We start from the raw sequence: 6,000 nt of genomic DNA on the forward strand, positions 1-6,000 counted from the left end.
TTCTCCACATGTCTGCGTGGGTTTCCTCCAGGTGTCCCAGATTCCTCCCACAAGTCCCAAATTGGACATTCTGAATTCTCCCTCAGTGTACCCGAACAGGTGCCGTAATGTGGCGACTTGGGGATTTTCACAGTAACTTCATTGCAGTGTTAATGTGACACTAATAAAGATTATTATATTATTACTTGGCAGGGGACTGCCATGCCAAGGGGCTCCTGAGTCACACCAGGCAATGTTCAACACAGAATACGGTGCAAACCACACACAAAAGAAATTTCTAGTCGTTATCGCGTTGCTGACCCTGAGAGTTTTCTGTGTGCAAATTGGTATCATACATCTTCAAAAAAAGTACTTTGCTGGCCAGCAAGCACTTTGGGGAGCTCCAGTGATCATGAAAACGTGGCCATGATGTGGAGATGCCAGCGTTGTACTGGGGTGGGCACAGTAAGAAGTCTTACAATACCAGGTTAAAGTCCAACAGGTTTATTTGGAATCACCTCATGAAGGAGCTACGCGTCTTACTGTGCCCACCCCAGTCCAATGCCGGCATCTCCACATCAATGAAAGGTGCTACAGGAAAGCAAGTCTTTCATTTCCTTCCAGTTGTGGCAGTGTTTGATAAAGGTGCATGCGAAGATTTGCAAATCTTCTCTCCCCCCCCCCCCCCCCAATCCATCCATCCATCATTTCTATTCATGTTAGCGTAACCAGGCGGCTACAATCGGCCAAGTCTGCGCATGCGTCCTCGTTACCTGTCCATCCCCGGCTGTAACGCAGGTGCAGCAGCCCACCCCTTGTCCACAGGCGAGTCTCTCTCCCTCCGCTTCACAGGGACCCTGACAGCGAGCCGCCCCTCCCACCGGGTTTCCCTTGTGACGTTCCAACAGGAGTTCCCCAGGCAGTGCGCCTGCGCGACCCCCCTCACCTGCCGACTTGGCGCGCGCGGCTGTCGCCCACCCCTGGAGGCTCCCACCTCGCGCGCGCTGCGCATGCACCGCCGGCGACAGCCGGGCTCGAGCAGCCGCTTACCTGCCCCGCAGGTTCACTAGGCCCGGGCTTCAGGCCTTTCCGAGCCGTTCCTCTATTATACATATGAAACGGTGCAGTGGGGTCTGTCGTTTTTTACTTCCCCGTACCGCCCACTTCCTCACCTTTAGTTTATTTCTTATCTTTCTCTTGCTCCCTCCGTGTTATTTTTTTCTCTCACACCCTCTCTCGCGCACAGCCACAACAACGGCAAACCAACCCCCTCCCCTTTCTCTCGGTATCGACGTCACTTCCGATCTTTGCTGCCGCCCCTTGACGGCACTTCCTGTCCCCGCTGACCCCCTCAAAGGTGACGTTACTTCCGTCTCCAACCTTAGCCGCCGTCCGGCCTTAAACTGGAGGGCACTTCGCTTTTGAGGGTTGGGTGGTAACTTAGCATTTTCTGTGGGAGAAGGTTGATGCTGCGCGGCATGTGACTATTTAGAAAACGTGCCTTGTGTTTTTAAAAGAGCGACAAAAGGTTTAATGGTGCACACCTTTAAATTTCCCCACTGCTACATGCACCAATGTCAAAGATTAAGAGTTTTGTTTTATTCCTCAGGCGCTCAGTTCACTTGTTACCTGTCACCACTTGTTTGCATATTGTGAGTGCACTGCCTTAGAGTTTATATCAGACTTTCAAAAGGGAATTGGATAATATAAAATAAAGGGATGCAGGAGCAGAGGCACCTGGATTATATCTGCATAGATCATTGAAGTTGGCAGGACAGGTGGAGAGAGCAGTTAATAAAGCATATAGAGTTCATGGCTTTATTGATAGGGGTATAGAGTACAGAAACAAGGAAGTTATACTGAACTTATATAGGACATTAGTTAGACCTCAGCTGGAGTATTCTCTACAGTTCTGGGTGCCACACTATAGGAAGGATGTGAGCACATTGGAGAGAGAGTGCCAAAGAGGTTTAGGAGAATGGTTCCAGGGATGAAAATTAGAGAATTTATAGTGCAGAAGGATTCCATTCAACCCATCGGGTCTGCACGGCCCCTGAAAGAGCACCGTACCTAAGTCCACTCTATCCCGTAACCCAGCAACCCCACCTAACTTTTGGACACTGGGGCAATTTAGCATAACCAATCCAACTAACCTGCACATCTTTGGACGGTGGGAGGAAACCGGAGCACCTGGAGGAAACCCACGCAGACATGGGGAGGGTGTGCAGACTACGCCCAGGCAGTGACCCAAGCCGAGAATCGAACCCAGGTCCCTGATGCTGTGAAGAAACAGTGCTACCCACTGTGCTACTGTGCCTTCTTCAGTCATGAGGGTAGATTAGAGATGTTGGGACTGTTCCCCTTGGGATAATGCTAGGAGGAGATTTGATAAGAGATGTTCAAAATCATGAGTGGACTGGAAAAAGTAGATAGGGAGCAACTGTTCCTCCTTGTCAAAGAATCTAGAACGAGAGAGGGTGGCATGTGGCACAGTGGTTATCACTACTGCTTATGGCACTGAGGAACCGGGTTCGAATCCCGGCCCTGGAGTTTGCACATTCTCCCCGTGTCTGTGTTGGTTTCACCCCCACAACCCAAAAATGTGCAGGCTAGGTTAATTGCCCATTCTAAATTGCCCCTTAATTGAAAAAAAAAAATAATTGGGTACTCCAAATTTATTTATTTTTAATATTAAAAAAAAACGAGAGGACACAGATTTAAAGTGATTTGCAAAGGAAGCAAATGTGATGTGAGAATAAAGTATTTCACACAGCGAGTGGTTCGGGTCTGGAATACATTGCCTGGAAGTGTGGTGGAATCATGTTCAATCAGGGCATCGTAGAGGGCATTAGATGATTACTTTAATAGAAACAGTATGCAGTACAGGGAGAAAGACAAGGGATTGACAAGTCATGATGCTCGTTTGGAGAGCTGGTGCAGACCCAATGGGCCAAATGGCCTCCCCCTGCACTGTAACAATTCTGTAAATTATTTTAGGAGCTGAGATTTGCAGGGCTGCAGGAGTGGAACAAGGTCTAATTGCTCTTGCAAAAAGATAGCATGGACAGCCTTATCAGTAAGGGAAATGCCTGCCTACAGATATGTCTGGTGGTCAGGCCTGGACACAGAGTTAAAGCGACTGGCCCAGTAATTTAGTGTATGCCAGGAACTGCAGAAGATCCCGCCCGCTGTACCTTTTCACCCCTGGGAGTGGCCTTCATGTCGACTTTGCTGGCCCGTTTCAAGTGTGAGAAACACCGCTCACTTGATAATTTACACTTAGCCAAATTCTGAAGAAGTATTTTATTCAGTCAATCTTGCAAGAACGGGTGCCGCCTGTCAACATTAGCAGACACACAGAATTATCACAGCATTATTTCTTATATACAATCTCAGAAACACACCCCGCTCTCTGCCTTGATGGCAGTTTCCTTCTCAGTGATTCCTTATTTGGACTTGTTATGTTCATTTTGGCTTCCGCCTTGCTTTGCCTAGCAGTGGTTTCTGTTAGCTCCTGGTACATCCTTGAACCGTCAGCTAGAATGATTTAGAATGAGGCCCCCATCTCCACCTGCATCTTGTTATTGTAAGTTCTGTTCATTCCCGAAGGTCAGTCACGTTCACAGTTACAACAACTTTGGCACTGCAGCATACACAAAACTCCACTTGACATCTTATTTCCCATCAAGCACTATTGTTGACATCTTATTTGTGAACCAGAGTTATTCATGTAAAAACAACATAAAATGCTCATTTCTCATAATTCCCCCTTTTTTTCTTTTTACTCTTGTTGCTTTTTACACTATGTCGCCCCTTCTAGCCTTCCCCAAAATTGTCCAACATCCTCTCAACCTCTCTTTCTATGGGGTCGTCCTCTCCTTCAGTCTTCTCTCTTTCTAGTAGGCAAATTGTTTCCTGGCCTCCTTTACCCAGGGGTAATGGCATCTGCTTGGTCAAGGCTGTTTCGATGAGCCTCTGCACCAAGCCTCTTACGCACGGGATGATGCAACAGCCTATTGCCGCCAATGCTCCTATTTCTACGATAATGGAGGTGAGGATGGATACAATTTCCCAAACATTCATCAAATGAGATGGGTATGCTTCGTTTAGATCGTTTCCCTTTAACACTCCCCTTCTCCTTTTGTCTTTCATAGGCTATACTGAATGGTATGGCTAGCTGAACTAATGCGCATGTCCCTTTCCATTGGGGGGGTAGAGTGGGTCTTAGGATTTTTCCTCCGCAATACCACCATATATCTGCACGTGGTATTTTTAGTGATGAGTAATTGCCCTGGGTGGTCACGTTCTCAGTCTCAAGACACGTCTTGAGTCATCCCATATCCTTACTTAGTCCCAAATCAGAACAACCTATACACGATTTATGATGCGTCACGGTAACCAAGAAGGAGGGAGGGTTTGCTGATTGTTTCTGCTTAACAGGAGGAAACATCAGAGATAGGGCAGTGCAGGTCTTGTTGCCCCAGGCGTTCTCATCGTGGTACAAGGCCATCATGCATTCCGTGCTCCCGCTATTTTCTTTCCACCCCATTGGAAAGAGCTCCAGATGGGCCTGTGGTCTACCTGATGCGCAAGCATAACAATTGTCTTTCTCCAGCGACTGGGCCGAATACCTCACCCACTCAATCCACGCATTCTGTCCCTCATAGCCGGTTTCTATCTCAAAGGCTTTCTCTAAATCTTTTACTTCTATTATTTTGACTCCCGGTCCTTCCTCCTGCTTTTCGTTCCTAGTTCCATTAGTGGGAGCTGCCCCCTGGTCTATTGAGATACGAAAGCAGCATTTAGTCTCGCTATTTCTCATTTTTACCCCGAATATCTCATGTCTTAGTGAACAATGCTTATTGCCTGTCTCGGTCCAGGCCGTGTGTTTTACGGTGATGTATACGGGGTTACAAGTTCCAGCCTTGCACGTTGAGGGGGAATTTCCATTAATCTGGTGAATGGATATGACCGGTGGTGCCCCTCTGCGATTGGGCAATTGGCACAACCGTTCCTGCCAACCCCCCCTAGGTAATCACCCCCCTCTGTAATCAAGAGCCTCCACCCTAAATTCCTTTCCATTCCCCGCTGACTCGCAGTCTATGAGGGTGCATAGATCAGTACGTATTACCTGAGGGTACCGACTTTCTGGGATTGTCAATGTAACCAAACGACCGTTTACGTCCTCCCACATTATTAATATTATTATACATTGTATAGTCCATTTTAGCTGTAGTTTATTTTATGATTGAATAGTTCAGGGTTCAGTGTCTTTTCAACCTTATCTTTAATGGTTCCTCAGTGGCCTCCACATGCCATTGTTCCTGTTCAGGTGGTGATTTCACGGGACCCTTCGTTCTGCTGTAATGAGTCCAACCTTTTCCCGCGGTTCGTATGGCAGTCTCTGTGGTTAACAAGACCAGGAATGGTCCGTCCCAAGTGGGTTGAAGCTTGGTTTCCTTCCACGATTTCACCAGTACCCAATCTCCTGGTTTAAATTTGTGGACTGCTAATTCAAGGGGAGGTGTCTGCGCTAGCAGTCCTTGTCTCCTGAGGAATGATAATGAGGAAGACAGTGCCAGTATATATTTATTTACATAGATATCTCTACATTCTGCAATGGGCAGAATTCTCCCATTGTTCCAAGGTATGGCAATCCGAACAACATTTCGTATGGGGACAACCCCAAATCTTTTCTTGGAGCCATTCGGATTCTTAGAAGGGCTATCGGTAAGCATTTTGTCCAGGGGAGCCTAGTTTCTAGTATTATTTTTGACAAATGATTTTTAAGGGTTTGATTCATCCTTTCCACCCATCCCGATGAGGGGGGGGGGTGCCAAGGAGTGTGGAAGTCCCAATTTATCTCCAAACTTCTCATGGTTTCTTATAAGACCTTAGAGGTAAAGTGACTTCCCCTGTCCGAGTCTATATTTTCTACCAACCCGTATCGGGGAACTATTTGCTCCAGAATGATTTTAGAGACTCCCCCTGCGGTGGCGGTGGTTGTAGGGCAAGCTTATT

The 6,000-nt window shown here is 47.2% G+C and overlaps 1 protein-coding gene across 3 annotated transcripts in view; it reads right to left on the reverse strand.

The window, feature by feature from the left end:
• The window catches only part of LOC140390239 (E3 ubiquitin-protein ligase RING2-A-like), a 45,639-nt gene extending 44,346 nt beyond the window's left edge, over window positions 1-1,293 (reverse strand). For 2 of the 3 annotated variants that reach the window (XM_072475214.1, XM_072475212.1), the window contains exon 1: window positions 1,030-1,274. The gene's annotated coding sequence lies outside the window, so the exon portion shown is untranslated. Of the gene's footprint in view, window positions 1-1,029 lie in introns of all 3 variants that reach the window. The other variant, XM_072475213.1, reaches the window with a different exon arrangement.
• Window positions 1,294-6,000: the final 4,707 nt, after the last annotated feature.

Source organism: Scyliorhinus torazame, chromosome 14, assembly GCF_047496885.1.
Source record: "Scyliorhinus torazame isolate Kashiwa2021f chromosome 14, sScyTor2.1, whole genome shotgun sequence".
NCBI lineage: Eukaryota > Metazoa > Chordata > Chondrichthyes > Carcharhiniformes > Scyliorhinidae > Scyliorhinus > Scyliorhinus torazame.